This window comes from Cervus elaphus, chromosome 24, assembly GCF_910594005.1.
Source record: "Cervus elaphus chromosome 24, mCerEla1.1, whole genome shotgun sequence".
NCBI classification, from domain to species: Eukaryota; Metazoa; Chordata; class Mammalia; order Artiodactyla; family Cervidae; genus Cervus; species Cervus elaphus.
The window spans coordinates 3,354,229-3,373,747 of record NC_057838.1 but is presented as its reverse complement, the minus strand read 5'-3'; positions in this window follow the sequence as shown (position 1 = coordinate 3,373,747).

Genomic DNA, 19,519 nt, shown 5'->3' with positions numbered 1-19,519 from the left:
CCATCAAGGAAATCAAAGCTCCTTTCATGCGTGATGTGCAACACGGAATTGGTCTGCACGCAGTGCAGGGGAATCGGGCCTCATCTCGCGGCGAGGGGGGAGTCTCATGGTTTTTCTCGAGTTGCGGCGGGAACCTGGGGAACATTCTCGAGTTACGACAGGGATGGCCCTTCCACCCACGTGTTTGTTCAGCCTCGTCAGGACTCCAGCCTAGTTGCGAGGGACAACTCGGGATTTTCCTTGAGCCTTGGCAGGGCAATTTGGACGCCTCTCCAGCTGAGGCAGGAGACCAAGGGTCCCTTTCCACGTGCCACAGGAATCCTGGGACTCCTATCAAGTTTCACGAGGAGTCAGGCATCGTCTCCTTTGGAGGCACTGATCTCCGCGTACCTCTGGAGTTTTCAAAGGATGTGAGGCATACGGTCGCGATGAGGTGGGGAACTAGGTCTTTCTCTGTGGTCTCCACAGGGGATTCAGACATCGTTTCGTCATGGGAGATGCAAGACGAGCCTGCATTTAAGTCACTGCAGGGATATCTGGCCTTATTTCGAGTCAGGGCATCGCAGTGTCCATTCCACTTCAGGCCGCAAACTCAGGGTACCTTTCGCATTCCTAGAGCTGAGAGAAGCCTCCTCTTGAGGTGCTTGTGGTAAGGTGGTATTCCTCTGGAGTCGAAGCCAGGGACTAACCTCTCATCTCGAGTTGATTTTTTGTCCACGGAGCTCTTTCGTGTTGCTACAGTGACCTCAGGATGCCTCTAGCCTTGAAACAGTGTTCTTGGGGTTTCTCTGGAGTGCCATCAAGAAAATCAAGGCTCCTTTCATGTGTGATGTGCAACACGGAATTGCTCTGCACGCAGTGCAGGGGAATTGGGCCTCATCTCGCGGCGAGGGGGAAGTCTCATGGTTTTTCTCGAGTTGCGGCGGGAACCTGGGGTATATTCTCAAATTACGACGGGGACGGCCCTTACACACACGTGTTTGTTCAGCCGCGTCAGGACTCCTGCCTAGTTGCGAGGGACAACTCGGGATTCTCCTCGAGGCTTGGCAGCGCAATTGGGACGCCTCTCCAGCTGAGGCGGGAGACCAAGGGTCCCTTTCCACGTGCCACAGGAATCCTGGGACTCCTATCAAGTTTCACGAGGAGTCAGGCATCGTCTCCTTTGGAGGCACTGATCTCTGCGTACCTCTGGAGTTTTCAAAGGATGTGAGGCCTCCGGTCGCGATGAGGTGGGGAACTTGGTCTTTCTCTGTGGTCTCCACAGGGGATTCAGACATCCTTTCGTCTTGGGAGATGCAAGACGAGCCTGCATTCAAGTCACTGCAGGGATATCCGGCCTTATTTCGAGCCAGGGCATCGCGGTGTCCATTCCACTTGAGGCCGCAAACTCAGGGTGCCTCTCACATACCTAGAGCTGAGAGAAGCCTCCTTTTGAGGTGCTTGTGGTCAGGTGGTATTCGTCTGAAGTCGAAGCCAGGGACTAACCTCTCATCTCGAGTTGATTCTTGGTCCACGGAGCTCTTTCGTGTTGCTACAGTGACCTCAGGATCCCTCTAGCCTTGAAACAGTGTTCTTGAGGTTTCTCTGGAGTGCCATCAAGGAAATCAAGGATCCTTTCATGTGTGATGTGCAACACGGAATTGCTCTGCACGCAGTGCAGGGGAATCGGGCCTCATCTCGCGGCGAGGGGGAAGTCTCATGGCTTTTCTCGAGTTGCGGCGGGAACCTGGGGTATATTCTCGAGTTACGACGGGAATGGCCCTTCCACACACGGGTTTGTTCAGCGACGTCAGGACTCCTGCCTAGTTGCGAGGGACAACTCGGGATTCTCCTCGAGGCTTGGCAGGGCAATTGGGACGCCTCTCCAGCTGAGGCGGGAGACCAAGGGTCCCTTTCCACGTGCCACAGGAATCCTGGGACTCCTATCAAGTTTCACGAGGAGTCAGGCATCGTCTCCTTTGGAGGCACTGATCTCCGCATACCTCTGGAGTTTTCAAAGGATGTGAGGCCTCCGGTCGCGATGAGGTGGGGAACTAGGTCTTTCTCTGTGGTCTCCACAGGGGATTCAGACATCCTTTCGTCTTGGGAGATGCAAGACGAGCCTGCATTCAAGTCACTGCAGGGATATCCGGCCTTATTTCGAGCCAGGGCATCGCGATGTCCATTCCACTTGAGGCCGCAAACTCAGGGTCCCTCTCACATACCTAGAGCTGAGAGAAGCCTCCTCTTGAGGTGCTTGTGGTCAGGTGGTATTCGTCTGGAGTCGAAGCCAGGGACTAACCTCTCATCTCGAGTTGATTCTTGGTCCACGGAGCTCTTTGGTGTTGCTACAGTGACCTCAGGATCCCTCTAGCCTTGAAACAGTGTTCTTGGGGTTTCTCTGGAGTGCCATCAAGGAAATCAAGGCTCCTTTCATGTGTGATGTGCAACACGGAATTGCTCTGCACGCAGTGCAGGGGAATCGGGCCTCATCTCGCGGCGAGGGGGAAGTGTCATGGCTTTTCTCGAGTTGCGGCGGGAACCTGGGGTATATTCTCGAGTTACGACGGGGATGGCCCTTCCACCCTTGCGTTTGTTCAGCGACGTCAGGACTCCTGCCTAGTTGCGAGGGACAACTCGGGATTCTCCTCGAGGCTTGGCAGGGCATTTGGGATGCCTCTCCAGCTGAGGCGGGAGACCAAGTGTCCCTTTCCACGTGCCACAGGAATCCTGGGACTCCTATCAAGTTTCACGAGGAGTCAGGCATCGTCTCCTTTGGAGGCACTGATCTCCGCGTACCTCTGGAGTTTTCAAAGAATGTGAGGCCTCCGGCTGCGATGAGGTGGGGATCTAGGTCTTTCTCTGTGGTCTCCACAGGGGATTCAGACATCCTTTCGTCTTGGGAGATGCAAGACGAGCCTGCATTCAAGTCACTGCAGGGATATCCGGCCTTATTTCGAGTCAGGGCATCGCGGTGTCCATTCCACTTGAGGCCGCAAACTTAGGGTCCCTCTCACATAGCTAGAGCTGAGAGAAGCCTCCTCTTGAGGTGCTTGTGGTAAGGCGGTATTCCTCTGGAGTGGAAGCCAGGGACTAACCTCTCATCTCGAGTAGATTTTTGGTCCACGGAGCTCTTTCGTGTTGCTAAAGTGACCTCAGGATCCCTCTAGCCGTGAAACAGTGTTCTTGGGGTTTCTCTGGAGTGCCATCAAGGAAATCAAGGCTCCTTTCATGTTTGATGTGCAACACTGAATTGCTCTGCATGCAGTGCAGGGGAATCGGGCCTCATCTCACGACGAGGGGGAAGTCTCATGGTTTTTCTCGAGTTGCGGCGGGAACCTGGGGTATATTCTCGAGTTACGACAGGAATGGCCCTTCCACCCACGTGATTGTTCAGCCACGTCAGGACTCGTTCCTAGTTGCGAGGGACAACTCGGGATTCTCCTCGAGGCTTGGCAGGGCAATTGGGACGCCTCTCCAGCTGAGACGGGAGACCAAGGGTCCTTTCCACGTGCCACAGGAATCCTGGGACTCCTGTGAAGTTTCACGAGGAGTCAGGCATCGTCTCCTTTGGAGGCACTGATCTCCGCGTACCTCTGGAGTTTTCAAGGGATGTGAGGCCTCCGGTCCCGATGGGGTGGGGAACTAGGTCTTTCTCTGTGGTCTCCACAGGGAATTCAGACATCCTTTCGTCTTGGGATATGCAAGACGAGCCTGCATTTAAGTCACTGCAGGGATATCCAGCCTTATTTCGAGTCAGGGCATCGCGGTGTCCATTCACTTGAGGCCGCAAACTCAGGGTCCCTCTCACATACCTAGAGCTGAGAGAAGCCTCCTCTTGAGGTGCTTGTGGTTAGGTTCCTCTGGAGTCGAAGCCAGGGACTAACCTCTCATCTCGAGTTGATTTTTGGTCCATGGACCTCTTTCGTGTTGCTACAGTGACCTCAGGATCCCTCTAGCCTTGAAACAGTGTTCTTGGGGTTTCTCTGGATTGCCATCAAGGAAATCAAGGCTCCTTTCTTGTGTAATGTGCAACACGGAATTGCTCTGCACGCAGTGCAGGGGAATCGGGCCTCATCTCTTGGCGAGGGGGAAGTCTCATGGTTTTTCTCGAGTTGCGGCGGGAACCTCGGCTATATTCTGGAGTTACGTCGGGGATGGCCCTTCCACACACGTGTTTGTTCAGCGACGTCAGGACTCCTGCCTAGTTGCGAGGGACAACTCGGGATTCTCCTCGAGGCTTGGAAGGGCAATTGGGACGCCTTTCCAGCTGAGGCGGGAGACCAAGGGTCCCTTTCCACGTGCCACAGGAATCCTGGGACTCCTATCAAGTTTCACGAGGAGTCAGGCATCGTCTCCTTTGGAGGCACTGATCTCCGCGTACCTCTGGAGTTTCAAAGGATGTGAGGCCTCCGGTCGCGATGAGGTGGGGAACTAGGTCTTTCTCTGTGGTGTCCACAGGGGATGCAGACATCCTTTCGCCTTGGGAGATGCAAGACGAGCCTGCATTCAAGTCACTGCAGGGATATCCGGCCTTATTTCGAGTCAGGGCATCGCGGTGTCCATTCCACTTGAGGCTGCAAACTCAGGGTCCCGCTCACATACCTAGAGCTGAGAGAAGCCTCCTCTTGAGGTGCTTGTGGTAAGGAGGTATTCCTCTGGAGTCGAAGCCAGGGACTAACCTCTCATCTCGAGTTGATTTTTGGTCCACGGAGCTCTTTCGTGTTGCTACAGTGACCTCAGGATCCCTCGAGCCTTGAAACAGTGTTCTTGGGGTTTCTCTGGAGTGCCATCAAGGAAATCAAGGCTCCTTTCATGTGTGATGTGCAACACGGAATTGCTCTGCACGCAGTGCAGGGGAATCGGGCCTCATCTCGCGGCGAGGGGGAAGTCTCATGGTTTCTCTCGAGTTGCGGCGGGAACCTGGGGTATATTCTCGAGTTACGACGGGGATGGCCCTTCCACCCACGTGTTTGTTCAGCAACGTCAGTACTCCTGCCTAGTTGCGAGGGACAACTCGGGATTCTCCTCGAGGCTTGGCAGGGCAATTGGGACGCCTCTCCAGCTGAGCCGGGAGACCAAGGGTCCCTTTCCGTGTGCCACAGGAATCTTGGGACTCCTATCAAGTTTCACGAGGAGTCAGGCATCGTCTCCTTTGGAGGCACTGATCTCCGCATACCTCTGGAGTTTTCAAAGGATGTGAGGCCTCCGGTCGGGATGAGGTGGGGAACTAGGTCTTTCTCTGTGGTCTCCACAGGGGATTCAGACATCCTTTCGTCTTGGGAGATGCAAGACGAGCCTGCATTCAAGTCACTGCAGGGATATCCGGCCTTATTTCAAATCAGGGCATCGCGGTGTCCATTCCACTTGAGGCCGCAAACTCAGGGTCCCTCTCACATACCTAGATCTGAGAGAAGCCTCCTCTTGAGGTGCTTGTGGTAAGGTGGTATTCCTCTGGAGTCGAAGCCAGGGACTAACCTCTCATCTCGAGTTGATTTTTGGTCCATGGAGCTCTTTCGTGTTGCTACAGTGACCTCAGGATGCCTCTAGCCTTGAAACAGTGTTCTTGGGGTTTCTCTGGATTGCCATCAAGGAAATCAAGGCTCCTTTCTTGTGTAATGTGCAACACGGAATTGCTCTGCACGCAGTGCAGGGGAATCGGGCCTCATCTCTTGGCGAGGGGGAAGTCTCATGGTTTTTCTCGAGTTGCGGCGGGAACCTCGGCTATATTCTGGAGTTACGTCGGGGATGGCCCTTCCACACACGTGTTTGTTCAGCGACGTCAGGACTCCTGCCTAGTTGCGAGGGACAACTCGGGATTCTCCTCGAGGCTTGGAAGGGCAATTGGGACGCCTTTCCAGCTGAGGCGGGAGACCAAGGGTCCCTTTCCACGTGCCACAGGAATCCTGGGACTCCTATCAAGTTTCACGAGGAGTCAGGCATCGTCTCCTTTGGAGGCACTGATCTCCGCGAACCTCTGGAGTTTCAAAGGATGTGAGGCCTCCGGTCGCGATGAGGTGGGGAACTAGGTCTTTCTCTGTGGTGTCCACAGGGGATGCAGACATCCTTTCGCCTTGGGAGATGCAAGACGAGCCTGCATTCAAGTCACTGCAGGGATATCCGGCCTTATTTCGAGTCAGGGCATCGCGGTGTCCATTCCACTTGAGGCTGCAAACTCAGGGTCCCGCTCACATACCTAGAGCTGAGAGAAGCCTCCTCTTGAGGTGCTTGTGGTAAGGTGGTATTCCTCTGGAGTCGAAGCCAGGGACTAACCTCTCATCTCGAGTTGATTTTTGGTCCACGGAGCTCTTTCGTGTTGCTACAGTGACCTCAGGATCCCTCGAGCCTTGAAACAGTGTTCTTGGGGTTTCTCTGGAGTGCCATCAAGGAAATCAAGGCTCCTTTCATGTGTGATGTGCAACACGGAATTGCCCTGCACGCAGTGCAGGGGAATCGGGCCTCATCTCGCGGCGAGGGGGAAGTCTCATGGTTTCTCTCGAGTTGCGGCGGGAACCTGGGGTATATTCTCGAGTTACGACGGGGATGGCCCTTCCACCCACGTGTTTGTTCAGCAACGTCAGTACTCCTGCCTAGTTGCGAGGGACAACTCGGGATTCTCCTCGAGGCTTGGCAGGGCAATTGGGACGCCTCTCCAGCTGAGCCGGGAGACCAAGGGTCCCTTTCCGTGTGCCACAGGAATCTTGGGACTCCTATCAAGTTTCACGAGGAGTCAGGCATCGTCTCCTTTGGAGGCACTGATCTCCGCATACCTCTGGAGTTTTCAAAGGATGTGAGGCCTCCGGTCGGGATGAGGTGGGGAACTAGGTCTTTCTCTGTGGTCTCCACAGGGGATTCAGACATCCTTTCGTCTTGGGAGATGCAAGACGAGCCTGCATTCAAGTCACTGCAGGGATATCCGGCCTTATTTCAAATCAGGGCATCGCGGTGTCCATTCCACTTGAGGCCGCAAACTCAGGGTCCCTCTCACATACCTAGATCTGAGAGAAGCCTCCTCTTGAGGTGCTTGTGGTAAGGTGGTATTCCTCTGGAGTCGAAGCCAGGGACTAACCTCTCATCTCGAGTTGATTTTTGGTCCACGGAGCTCTTTCGTGTGGCTACAGTGACCTCAGGATCCCTCTAGCCTTGAAACAGTGTTCTTGGGGTTTCTCTGGAGTGCCATCAAGGAAATCAAGGCTCCTTTCATGTGTGATGTGCAACATGGAATTGCTCTGCACGCAGTGCAGGGGAATCGGGCCTCATTTTGGGGCAAGGGGGAAGTCTCATGGTTTTTCTCGAGTTGTGGCGGGAACCTGGGGTATATTCTCGAGTTACAACGGGGATGGACCTTCCACCCACGTTTTTGTTCAGCGACGTCAGGACACCTGCCTAGTTGTGAGGGACAACTCGGGATTCTCCTCGAGGCTTGGCAGGGCAATTGGGAAGCCTCTCCAGCTGAGGCGGGATATGAAGTGTCCCTTTCCACGTGCGACAGGAATCCTGGGACTCCTATCAAGTTTCACGAGGAGTCAGGCATCGTCTCCTTTGGAGGCACTGATCTCTGCATACCTCTGCAGTTTTCAAAGGATGTGCGGCCTCCGGTGGCGATGAGGTGGGGAACTAGGTCTTTCTCTGTGGTCTCCACAGGGGATTCAGACATCCTTTCGTCTTGGGAGATGCAAGACGAGCCTGCATTCAAGTCACTGCAGGGATATCCGGCCTTATTTCGAGTCAGGGCATCGCGGTGTCCATTCCACTTGAGGCCTCAAACTCAGCACATAGCTAGAGCTGAGAGAAGCCTCCTCTTGAGGTGCTTGTGGTAAGGTGGTATTCCTCTGGAGTCGAAGCCAGCGACTAACCTCTCATCTCGAGTTGATTTTTGGTCCACGGAGCTCTTTCGTGTGGCTACAGTGACCTCAGGATCCCTCTAGCCTTGAAACATTGTTCTTGGGGTTTCTCTGGAGTGCCATCAAGGAAATCAAGGCTCCTTTCATGTGTGATGTGCAACACGGAATTGCTCTGCACGCAATGCAGGGGAATCGGGCCTCATTTTGCGGCGAGGGGGAAGTCTCATGGTTTTTCTCGAATTGCGGCGGGAATCTGGGGTATATTCTCGAGTTACGACGGGGATGGCCCTTCCAGCCACGTGTTTGTTCAGCGACGTCAGGACTCCTGCCTAGTTGCGAGGGACAACTCGGGATTCTCCTCGAGGCTTGGCAGGGCAATTGGGACGCCTCTCCAGCTGAGGCGGGATACCAAGGGTCCTTTTCCATGTGCCACAGGAATCCTGGGACTCCTATCAAGTTTCACGAGGAGTCAGGCATCGTGTCCTTTGGAGGCACTGATCTCCGCGTACCTCTGGAGTTTTCAAAGGATGTGAGGCCTCCGGTCGCGATGAGGTGGGTCACTAGGTCTTTCTCTGTGGTCTCCACAGGGGATTCAGACATCCTTTCGTCTTCGGAGATGCAAGACGAGCCTGCATTCAAGTCACTGCAGGGATATTCGGCCTTATTTCGAGTCAGGGCATCGCAATGTCCATTCCACTTGAGGCCGCAAAATCAGGGTCCCTCTCAAATACCTAGAGCTGCGAGAAGCCTCCTCTTGAGGTGCTTGTGGTAAGGTGGTATTCCTCTGGAGTCGAAGCCAGGGACTAACCTCTCATCTCGAGTTGATTTTTGGTCCACGGAGCTCTTTCGTGTTGCTACAGTGACCTCAGGATCGCTCTAGTCTTGAAACAGTGTTCTTCGGGTTTCTCTGGAGTGCCATCAAGGAAATCAAGACTCCTTTCATGCGTGATGTGCAACACGGAATTACTCTGCACGCAGTGCAGGGGAATCGGGCCTCATCTCGCGGCGAGGGGGAAGTCTCATGGTTTCTCTTGAGTTGCGGCGGGAACCTGGGGTATATTCTCGAGTTACGACGGGGATGGCCCTTCCAACCACGTGTTTGTTCAGCGACGTCAGGACTCCTGTCTAGTTTCGAGGGGCAACTCGGGATTCTCCTCGAGGCTTGGCAGGGCAATTGGGACGCCTCTCCAGCTGAGGCGGGAGACCAAGGGTCTCTTTCCACGTGCCACAGGAATCCTGGGACTCCTATCAAGTTTCACGAGGAGTCAGACATCGTCTCCTTTGGAGGCACTGATCTCCACGTACCTCTGGAGTTTTCAAAGGATGTGAGGCCTCCGGTCGCGATGAGGTGGGGAACTAGGCTTTTCTCTGTGGTCTCCACAGGGGATTCAGACATCCTTTCGTCTTGGGAGATGCAAGACGAGCCTGCATTCAAGTCACTGCAGGGATATTTGGCCTTATTTCGCGTCAGGGCATCGCAGTGTCCATTCCACTTGAGGCCGCAAAATCAGGGTCCCTCTCACATACCTAGAGCTGAGAGAAGCCTCCTCTTGAGGTGCTTGTGGTAAGGTGGTATTCCTCTGGAGTCGAAGCCAAGGACCAACCTCTCATCTCGAGTTGATTTTTGGTCCACGGAGCTCTTTCGTGTTGCTACAGTGACCTCAGGATCCCTCTAGCCTTGAAACAGTGTTCTTGGGGTTTCTCTGGAGTGCCATCAAGGAAATCAAGGCTCCTTTCATGTGTGATGTGCAACACGGAATTGCTCTGCACGCAGTGCAGGGTATCGGGCCTCATTTTGCGGCGAGGGGGAAGTCTCATGGTTTTTCTCGAGTTGCAATGGGAACCTGGGGTATATTCTCAAGTTACGACGGGGATGGCCCTTCCACCCACGTGTTTGTTCAGCGACGTCAGACTCCTGCCTAGTTGCGAGAGACAACTCGGGATTCTCCTCAAGGCTTGGCAGGGCAATTGGGACGCCTCTCCAGCTGAGGCGGGAGACCAAGGGTCCCTTTCCACGTGCCACAGGAATCCTGGGACTCCTATCAAGTTTCACGAGGAGTCAGGCATCGTCTCCTTTGGAGGCACTGATCTCCGCGTTCCTCTGGAGTTTTCAAAGGATGTGAGGCCTCCGGTCGCGATGAGGTGGGGAACTAGGTATTTCTATGTGGTCTCCACAGGGGATTCAGACATCCTTTCGTCTTGGGAGATGCAGGACGAGCCTGCATAAAAGTCACTGCAGGGATATCCGGCCTTATTTCAAATCAGGGCATCGCGGTGTCCATTCCACTTGAGGCCGCAAACTCAGGGTCCCTCTCACATACCTAGATCTGAGAGAAGCCTCCTCTTGAGGTGCTTGTGGTAAGGTGGTATTCCTCTGGAGTCGAAGCCAGGGACTAACCTCTCATCTCGAGTTGATTTTTGGTCCACGGAGCTCTTTCGTGTGGCTACAGTGACCTCAGGATCCCTCTAGCCTTGAAACAGTGTTCTTGGGGTTTCTCTGGAGTGCCATCAAGGAAATCAAGGCTCCTTTCATGTGTGATGTGCAACATGGAATTGCTCTGCACGCAGTGCAGGGGAATCGGGCCTCATTTTGGGGCAAGGGGGAAGTCTCATGGTTTTTCTCGAGTTGTGGCGGGAACCTGGGGTATATTCTCGAGTTACAACGGGGATGGACCTTCCACCCACGTTTTTGTTCAGCGACGTCAGGACACCTGCCTAGTTGTGAGGGACAACTCGGGATTCTCCTCGAGGCTTGGCAGGGCAATTGGGAAGCCTCTCCAGCTGAGGCGGGATATGAAGTGTCCCTTTCCACGTGCGACAGGAATCCTGGGACTCCTATCAAGTTTCACGAGGAGTCAGGCATCGTCTCCTTTGGAGGCACTGATCTCTGCATACCTCTGCAGTTTTCAAAGGATGTGCGGCCTCCGGTGGCGATGAGGTGGGGAACTAGGTCTTTCTCTGTGGTCTCCACAGGGGATTCAGACATCCTTTCGTCTTGGGAGATGCAAGACGAGCCTGCATTCAAGTCACTGCAGGGATATCCGGCCTTATTTCGAGTCAGGGCATCGCGGTGTCCATTCCACTTGAGGCCTCAAACTCAGCACATAGCTAGAGCTGAGAGAAGCCTCCTCTTGAGGTGCTTGTGGTAAGGTGGTATTCCTCTGGAGTCGAAGCCAGCGACTAACCTCTCATCTCGAGTTGATTTTTGGTCCACGGAGCTCTTTCGTGTGGCTACAGTGACCTCAGGATCCCTCTAGCCTTGAAACATTGTTCTTGGGGTTTCTCTGGAGTGCCATCAAGGAAATCAAGGCTCCTTTCATGTGTGATGTGCAACACGGAATTGCTCTGCACGCAATGCAGGGGAATCGGGCCTCATTTTGCGGCGAGGGGGAAGTCTCATGGTTTTTCTCGAATTGCGGCGGGAATCTGGGGTATATTCTCGAGTTACGACGGGGATGGCCCTTCCAGCCACGTGTTTGTTCAGCGACGTCAGGACTCCTGCCTAGTTGCGAGGGACAACTCGGGATTCTCCTCGAGGCTTGGCAGGGCAATTGGGACGCCTCTCCAGCTGAGGCGGGATACCAAGGGTCCTTTTCCATGTGCCACAGGAATCCTGGGACTCCTATCAAGTTTCACGAGGAGTCAGGCATCGTGTCCTTTGGAGGCACTGATCTCCGCGTACCTCTGGAGTTTTCAAAGGATGTGAGGCCTCCGGTCGCGATGAGGTGGGTCACTAGGTCTTTCTCTGTGGTCTCCACAGGGGATTCAGACATCCTTTCGTCTTCGGAGATGCAAGACGAGCCTGCATTCAAGTCACTGCAGGGATATTCGGCCTTATTTCGAGTCAGGGCATCGCAATGTCCATTCCACTTGAGGCCGCAAAATCAGGGTCCCTCTCAAATACCTAGAGCTGCGAGAAGCCTCCTCTTGAGGTGCTTGTGGTAAGGTGGTATTCCTCTGGAGTCGAAGCCAGGGACTAACCTCTCATCTCGAGTTGATTTTTGGTCCACGGAGCTCTTTCGTGTTGCTACAGTGACCTCAGGATCGCTCTAGTCTTGAAACAGTGTTCTTCGGGTTTCTCTGGAGTGCCATCAAGGAAATCAAGACTCCTTTCATGCGTGATGTGCAACACGGAATTACTCTGCACGCAGTGCAGGGGAATCGGGCCTCATCTCGCGGCGAGGGGGAAGTCTCATGGTTTCTCTTGAGTTGCGGCGGGAACCTGGGGTATATTCTCGAGTTACGACGGGGATGGCCCTTCCAACCACGTGTTTGTTCAGCGACGTCAGGACTCCTGTCTAGTTTCGAGGGGCAACTCGGGATTCTCCTCGAGGCTTGGCAGGGCAATTGGGACGCCTCTCCAGCTGAGGCGGGAGACCAAGGGTCTCTTTCCACGTGCCACAGGAATCCTGGGACTCCTATCAAGTTTCACGAGGAGTCAGACATCGTCTCCTTTGGAGGCACTGATCTCCACGTACCTCTGGAGTTTTCAAAGGATGTGAGGCCTCCGGTCGCGATGAGGTGGGGAACTAGGCTTTTCTCTGTGGTCTCCACAGGGGATTCAGACATCCTTTCGTCTTGGGAGATGCAAGACGAGCCTGCATTCAAGTCACTGCAGGGATATTTGGCCTTATTTCGCGTCAGGGCATCGCAGTGTCCATTCCACTTGAGGCCGCAAAATCAGGGTCCCTCTCACATACCTAGAGCTGAGAGAAGCCTCCTCTTGAGGTGCTTGTGGTAAGGTGGTATTCCTCTGGAGTCGAAGCCAAGGACCAACCTCTCATCTCGAGTTGATTTTTGGTCCACGGAGCTCTTTCGTGTTGCTACAGTGACCTCAGGATCCCTCTAGCCTTGAAACAGTGTTCTTGGGGTTTCTCTGGAGTGCCATCAAGGAAATCAAGGCTCCTTTCATGTGTGATGTGCAACACGGAATTGCTCTGCACGCAGTGCAGGGTATCGGGCCTCATTTTGCGGCGAGGGGGGAAGTCTCATGGTTTTTCTCGAGTTGCAATGGGAACCTGGGGTATATTCTCAAGTTACGACGGGGATGGCCCTTCCACCCACGTGTTTGTTCAGCGACGTCAGACTCCTGCCTAGTTGCGAGAGACAACTCGGGATTCTCCTCAAGGCTTGGCAGGGCAATTGGGACGCCTCTCCAGCTGAGGCGGGAGACCAAGGGTCCCTTTCCACGTGCCACAGGAATCCTGGGACTCCTATCAAGTTTCACGAGGAGTCAGGCATCGTCTCCTTTGGAGGCACTGATCTCCGCGTTCCTCTGGAGTTTTCAAAGGATGTGAGGCCTCCGGTCGCGATGAGGTGGGGAACTAGGTATTTCTATGTGGTCTCCACAGGGGATTCAGACATCCTTTCGTCTTGGGAGATGCAGGACGAGCCTGCATAAAAGTCACTGCAGGGATATCCGGCCTTATTTCGAGTCAGGGCATCGTGGTGTCTATTCCACTTGAGGCTGCAAACTCAGGGTCCCTCTCACATACCTAGAGCTGAGAGAAGCCTCCTCTTGAGGTGCTTGTGGTAAGGTGGTATTCCTCTGGAGTCCAAGCCAGGTTCTAACCTCTCATCTCGAGTTGATTTATGGTCCACGGAGCTCTTTCGTGTTGCTCCACTGACCTCAGGATCCCTCTAGCCTTGAAACAGTGTTCTTGGGGTTTCTCTGGAGTGCCATCAAGAAAATCAAGGCTCCTTTCATGTGTGATGTGCAACACGGAATTGCTCTGCACGCAGTGCAGGGGAATTGGGCCTCATCTCGTGGCGAGGGGGAAGTCTCATGGTTTTTCTCGAGTTGCGGCGGGAACCTGGGGTATATTCTCGAGTTACGACGGGGATGGTCCTTCCACCCACGTGTTTGTTCAGCGACGTCAGGACCCCTGCCTAGTTGCGAGGGACAACTCGGGATTCTCCTCGAGGCTTTGCAGGGCAATTGGGACGCTTCTCCAGCTGAGGCGGAAGACCAAGGGTCCCTTTCCTCGTGCCACAGGAATCCTGGGACCCCTATCATGTTTCACGAGGAGTCAGGCATCGTCTCCTTTGGAGGCACTGATCTCCGCGTACCTCTGGAGTTTCAAAGGATGTGAGGCCTCCGGTCGCGATGAGGTGGGGAACTAGGTCTTTCTCTGTGGTCTCCACAGGGGATTCAGACATCCTTTCGTCTTGGGAGATGCAAGACGAGCCTGCATTCAAGTCACTGAAGGGATATCCGGCCTTATTTCGAGTCAGGGCATCGCGGTGTCCATTCCCCTTGAGGCCGCAAACTCAGGGTCCCTCTCACATACCTAGAGCTGCGAGAAGCCTCCTCTTGAGGTGTTTGTGGTAAGGTTGTATTCCTCTGGAGTCGAAGCCAGGGACTAACCTCTCATCTCGAGTTGATTTTTGGTCCACGGAGCTCTTTCGTGTTGCTACAGTGACCTCAGGATCCCTCTAGTCTTGAAACAGTGTTCTTCGGGTTTCCCTGGAGTGCCATCAAGGAAATCAAGACTCCTTTCATGTGTGATGTGCAACACGGAATTACTCTGCACGCAGTGCAGGGGAATCGGGCCTCATCTCGCGGCGAGGGGGAAGTCTCATGGTTTTTCTCGAGTTGCGGCGGGAACCTGGGGTATATTCTCGAGTTACGACGGGGATGGCCCTTCCAACCACGTGTTTGTTCAGCGACGTCAGGACTCCTGCCTAGTTTCGAGGGGCAACTCGGGATTCTCCTCGAGGCTTGGCAGGGCAATTGGGACGCCTCTCCAGCTGAGGCGGGAGACCAAGGGTCCCTTTCCACGTGCCACAGGAATCCTGGGACTCCTATCAAGTTTCACGAGGAGTCAGACATCGTCTCCTTTGGAGGCACTGATCTCCACGTACCTCTGGAGTTTTCAAAGGATGTGAGGCCTCCGGTCGCGATGAGGTGGGGAACTAGGCTTTTCTCTGTGGTCTCCACAGGGGATTCAGACATCCTTTCGTCTTGGGAGATGCAAGACGAGCCTGCATTCAAGTCACTGCAGGGATATCCGGCCTTATTTCGCGTCAGGGCATTGCAGTGTCCATTCCACTTGAGGCCGCAAAATCAGGGTCCCTCTCACATACCTAGAGCTGAGAGAAGCTTCCTCTTGAGGTGCTTGTGGTAAGGTGGTATTCCTCTGGAGTCGAAGCCAGGGACTAACCTCTCATCTCGAGTTGATTTTTGGGCCACAGAGCTCTTTCGTATTGCTACAGTGACGTCAGGATCCCTCTAGCCTTGAAACAGTGTTCTTGGGGTTTCTCTGGAGTGCCATCAAGGAAATCAAGGCTCCTTTCATGTGTGATGTGCAACACGGAATTGCTCTGCACGCAGTGCAGGTGAATCGCGCCTCATCTCGCGGCGAGGGGGAAGTATCATGGTTTCTCTCGAGTTGCGGCAGGAACCTGGGGTATATTTTCGAGTTACGACGGGAATGGCCCTTCCACACACGGGTTTGTTCAGCAACGTCAGGACTCCTGCCTAGTTGCGAGGGACAACTCGGTATTCTCCTCGAGGCTTGGCAGGGCAATTGGGACGCCTCTACAGCTGAGGCGGGAGTTCAAGGGTCCCTTTCCATCTGCCACAGGAATCTTGGGACTCCTATCAAGTTTCACGAGGAGTCAGGCATCGTCTCCTTTGGAGGCACTGATCTCCGCGTACCTCTGGAGTTTTCAAAGGATGTGAGAACTCCGGTCGCGATGAGGTGGGGAACAAGGCTATTCTCTGTGGTCTCCACAGGGGATTCAGACATCCTTTCATCTTGGGAGATGCAAGACGAGCCTGCATTCAAGTCACTGCAGGGATATCCGGCCTTATTTCGAGTCAGGGCATCGCAAGGTCCATTCCACTTGAGGCCGCAAACTCAGGGTCCCTCTCACATACCTAGAGCTGCGAGAAGCCTCCTCTCGAGGTGCTTGTGGTAAGGTGGTATTCCTCTGGAGTCGAAGCCAGGGACTAACCTCTCATCTCGAGTTGATTTTTGGTCCACGGAGCTCTTTCGTGTTGCTACAGTGACGTCAGGATCCCTCTAGCCTTGAAACAGTGTTCTTGGGGTTTCTCTGGAGTGCCATCAAGGAAATCAAGGCTCCTTTTATGTGTGATGTGCAACACAGAATTGCTCTGCATGCAGTGCAGGGGAATCGGGATTCATCTCGCGGCGAGGGGGAAGTCTCATGGTTTTTCTCGAGTTGCGGCGGGAACCTGGGGTATATTCTCGAGTTACGACGGGGATGGTCCTTCCACCCACGTGATTGTTCAGCGACGTCAGGACCCCTGCCTAGTTTCGAGGGACAACTCGGGATTCAACTCGAGGCTTGGCAGAACCATTGGGACGCCTCTCCAGCTGAGGCGGGAGACCAAGGGTCCCTTTCCACGTGCCACAGGAATCCTGGGACTCCTATCAAGTTTCACGAGGAGTCAGGCATCGTCTCCTTTGGAGGCACTGATCTCCGCGTACCTCTGGAGTTTTCAAAGGATGTGAGGCCTCCGGTCGCGATGAGGTGGGGAACTAGGTCTTTCTCTGTGGTCTCCACAGGGGATTCAGACATCCTTTCGTCTTGGGAGATGCAAGACGAGCCTGCATTCAAGTCACTGCAGGGATATCCGGCCTTATTTCGAGTCAGGGTATCGCGGTGTCCATTCCACTTGAGGCCGCAAACTCAGGGTCCCTCTCACATACCTAGAGCTGAGAGAAGCCTCCTCTTGAGGTGCTTGTGGTAAGGTGGTATTCCTCTGGAGTCGAAGCCAGGAACTAACCTCTGACCTCGAGCTGATTTTTGGGCCACGGAGCTCTTTCGTGTTGCTACAGTGACGTCAGGATCCCTCTAGCCTTGAAACAGTGTTCTTGGGGTTTCTCTGGTGTGCCATTAAGGAAATCAAGGCTGCTTTCATGTGTGATGTGCAACACGAAATTGCTCTGCACGCAGTGCAGGGGAATCGCGCCTCATCTCGCGGCGAGGGGGAAGTATCATGGTTTCTCTCGAGTTGCGGCAGGAACCTGGGGTATATTCTCGAGTTACGACGGGAATGGCCCTTCCACACACGGGTTTGTTCAGCAACGTCAGGACTCCTGCCTAGTTGCGAGGGACAACTCGGTATTCTTCTCGAGGCTTGGCAGGGCAATTGGGACGCCTCTACAGCTGAGGCGGGAGTCCAAGGGTCCCTTTCCATCTGCCACAGGAATCCTGGGACTCCTATCAAGTTTCACGGGGAGTCAGGCATCGTCTCCTTTGGAGGCACTGATCTCCGCGTACCTCTGGAGTTTTCAAAGGATGTGAGAACTCCGGTCGCGATGAGGTGGGGAACAAGGCTATTCTCTGTGGTCTCCACAGGGGATTCAGACATCCTTTCATCTTGGGAGATGCAAGACGAGCCTGCATTCAAGTCACTGCAGGGATATCCGGCCTTATTTCGAGTCAGGGCATCGCAAGGTCCATTCCACTTGAGGCCGCAAACTCAGGGTCCCTCTCACATACCTAGAGCTGCGAGAAGCCTCCTCTTGAGGTGCTTGTGGTAAGGTGGTATTCCTCTGGAGTCGAAGCCAGGGACTAACCTCTCATCTCGAGTTGATTTTTGGTCCACGGAGCTCTTTCGTGTTGCTACAGTGACGTCAGGATCCCTCTAGCCTTGAAACAGTGTTCTTGGGGTTTCTCTGGAGTGCCATCAAGGAAATCAAGGCTCCTTTTATGTGTGATGTGCAACACAGAATTGCTCTGCATGCAGTGCAGGGGAATCGGGATTCATCTCTCGGCGAGGGGGAAGTCTCATGGTTTTTCTCGAGTTGCGGCGGGAACCTGGGGTATATTCTCGAGTTACGACGGGGATGGTCCTTCCACCCACGTGATTGTTCAGCGACGTCAGGACCCCTGCCTAGTTTCGAGGGACAACTCGGGATTCAACTCGAGGCTTGGCAGAACCATTGGGACGCCTCTCCAGCTGAGGCGGGAGACCAAGGGTCCCTTTCCACGTGCCACAGGAATCCTGGGACTCCTATCAAATTTCACGAGGAGTCCGGCATCGTCTCCTTTGGAGGCACTGATCTCCGCGTACCTCTGGAGTTTTCAAAGGATGTGAGGCCTCCCGTCGCGATGAGGTGGGGAACTATGTCGTTTTCTGTGGTCTCCACAGGGAATTCAGACATCCTTTCGTCTTGGTAGATGTAAGACGAGCCTGCATTCAAGTCACTGCAGGGATATCCGGCCTTATCTCGAGTCAGGGCATCGCGGTGTCCATTCCACTTGAGGCCGCAAACTCAGGGTCCCTCTCACATACCTAGAGCTGAGCGAAGCCTCCTCTTGAGGTGCTTGTGGTAAGGTGGTATTCCTCTGGAGTCGAAGCCAGGGACTAGCCTCTCATCTCGAGTTGATTTTTGGTCCACGGAGCTCTTTCGTGTTGCTACAGTGACCTCAGGATCCCTCTAGCCTTGAAACAGTGTTCTTGGGGTTTCTCTGGAGTGCCATCAATGAAATCAAGGCTCCTTTCATGTGTGATGTGCAACACGGAATTGCTCTGCAGGCAGTGCAGGGTATCTGGCCTCATTTTGCGGCGAGGGGGAAGTCTCATGGTTTTTCTCGAGTTGCGGCGGGAACCTGGGGTATATTCTCGAGTTACGACGGGGATGGCCCTTCCAACCACGTGTTTGTTCAGCGACGTCAGGACTCCTGCCTAGTTTCGAGGGGCAACTCGGGATTCTCCTCGAGGCTTGGCAGGGCAATTGGGACGCCTCTCCAGCTGAGGCGGGAGACCAAGGGTCCCTTTCCACGTGCCACAGGAATCCTGGCACTCCTATCAAGTTTCACGAGGAGTCAGACATCGTCTCCTTTGGAGGCACTGATCTCCACGTACCTCTGGAGTTTTCAAAGGATGTGAGGCCTCCGGTCGCGATGAGGTGGGGAACTAGGCTTTTCTCTGTGGTCTCCACAGGGGATTCAGACATCCTTTCGTCTTGGGAGATGCAAGACGAGCCTGCATTCAAGTCACTGCAGGGATATCCGGCCTTATTTCGCGTCAGGGCATCGCAGTGTCCATTCCACTTGAGGCCGCAAAATCAGGGTCCCTCTCACATACCTAGAGCTGAGAGAAGGTTCCTCTTGAGGTGCTTGTGGTAAGGTGGTATTCCTCTGGAGTCGAAGCCAGGGACTAACCTCTCATCTCGAGTTGATTTTTGGTCCACGGAGCTCTTTCGTGTGGCTACAGGGACCTCAGGATCCCTGTAGCCTTGAAACACTATTCTTGGGGTTTCTCTGGAGTGCCATCAAGGAAATCAAGGCTCCTTTCATGTGTGATGTGGAACACGGAATTGCTCTGCATGCAGTGCAGGGGAATCGGGCCTCATTTTGCAGCGAGGGGGAAGTCTCATGGTTTTTCTCGAGTTGCGGCGGGAACCTGGGGTAGATTCTCGAGTTACGACGGGGATGGCCCTTCCACCCACGTTTTTGTTCAGCGACGTCAGGACGCCTGCCTAGTTGTGAGGGACAACTCAGGATTCTCCTCGAGGCTTGGCAGGGCAATTGGGACGCCTCTCCAGCTGAGGCGGGAGACCAAGGGTCCCTTTCCACGTGCCACAGGAATCCTGGGACTCCTATCAAGTTTCACGAGGAGTCAGGCATCGTCTCCCCTGGAGGCACTGATCTCTGCATACCTCTGGAGTTTTCAAAGGATATGAGGCCCCCTGTCGCGATGAGGTTGGGAACTAGGT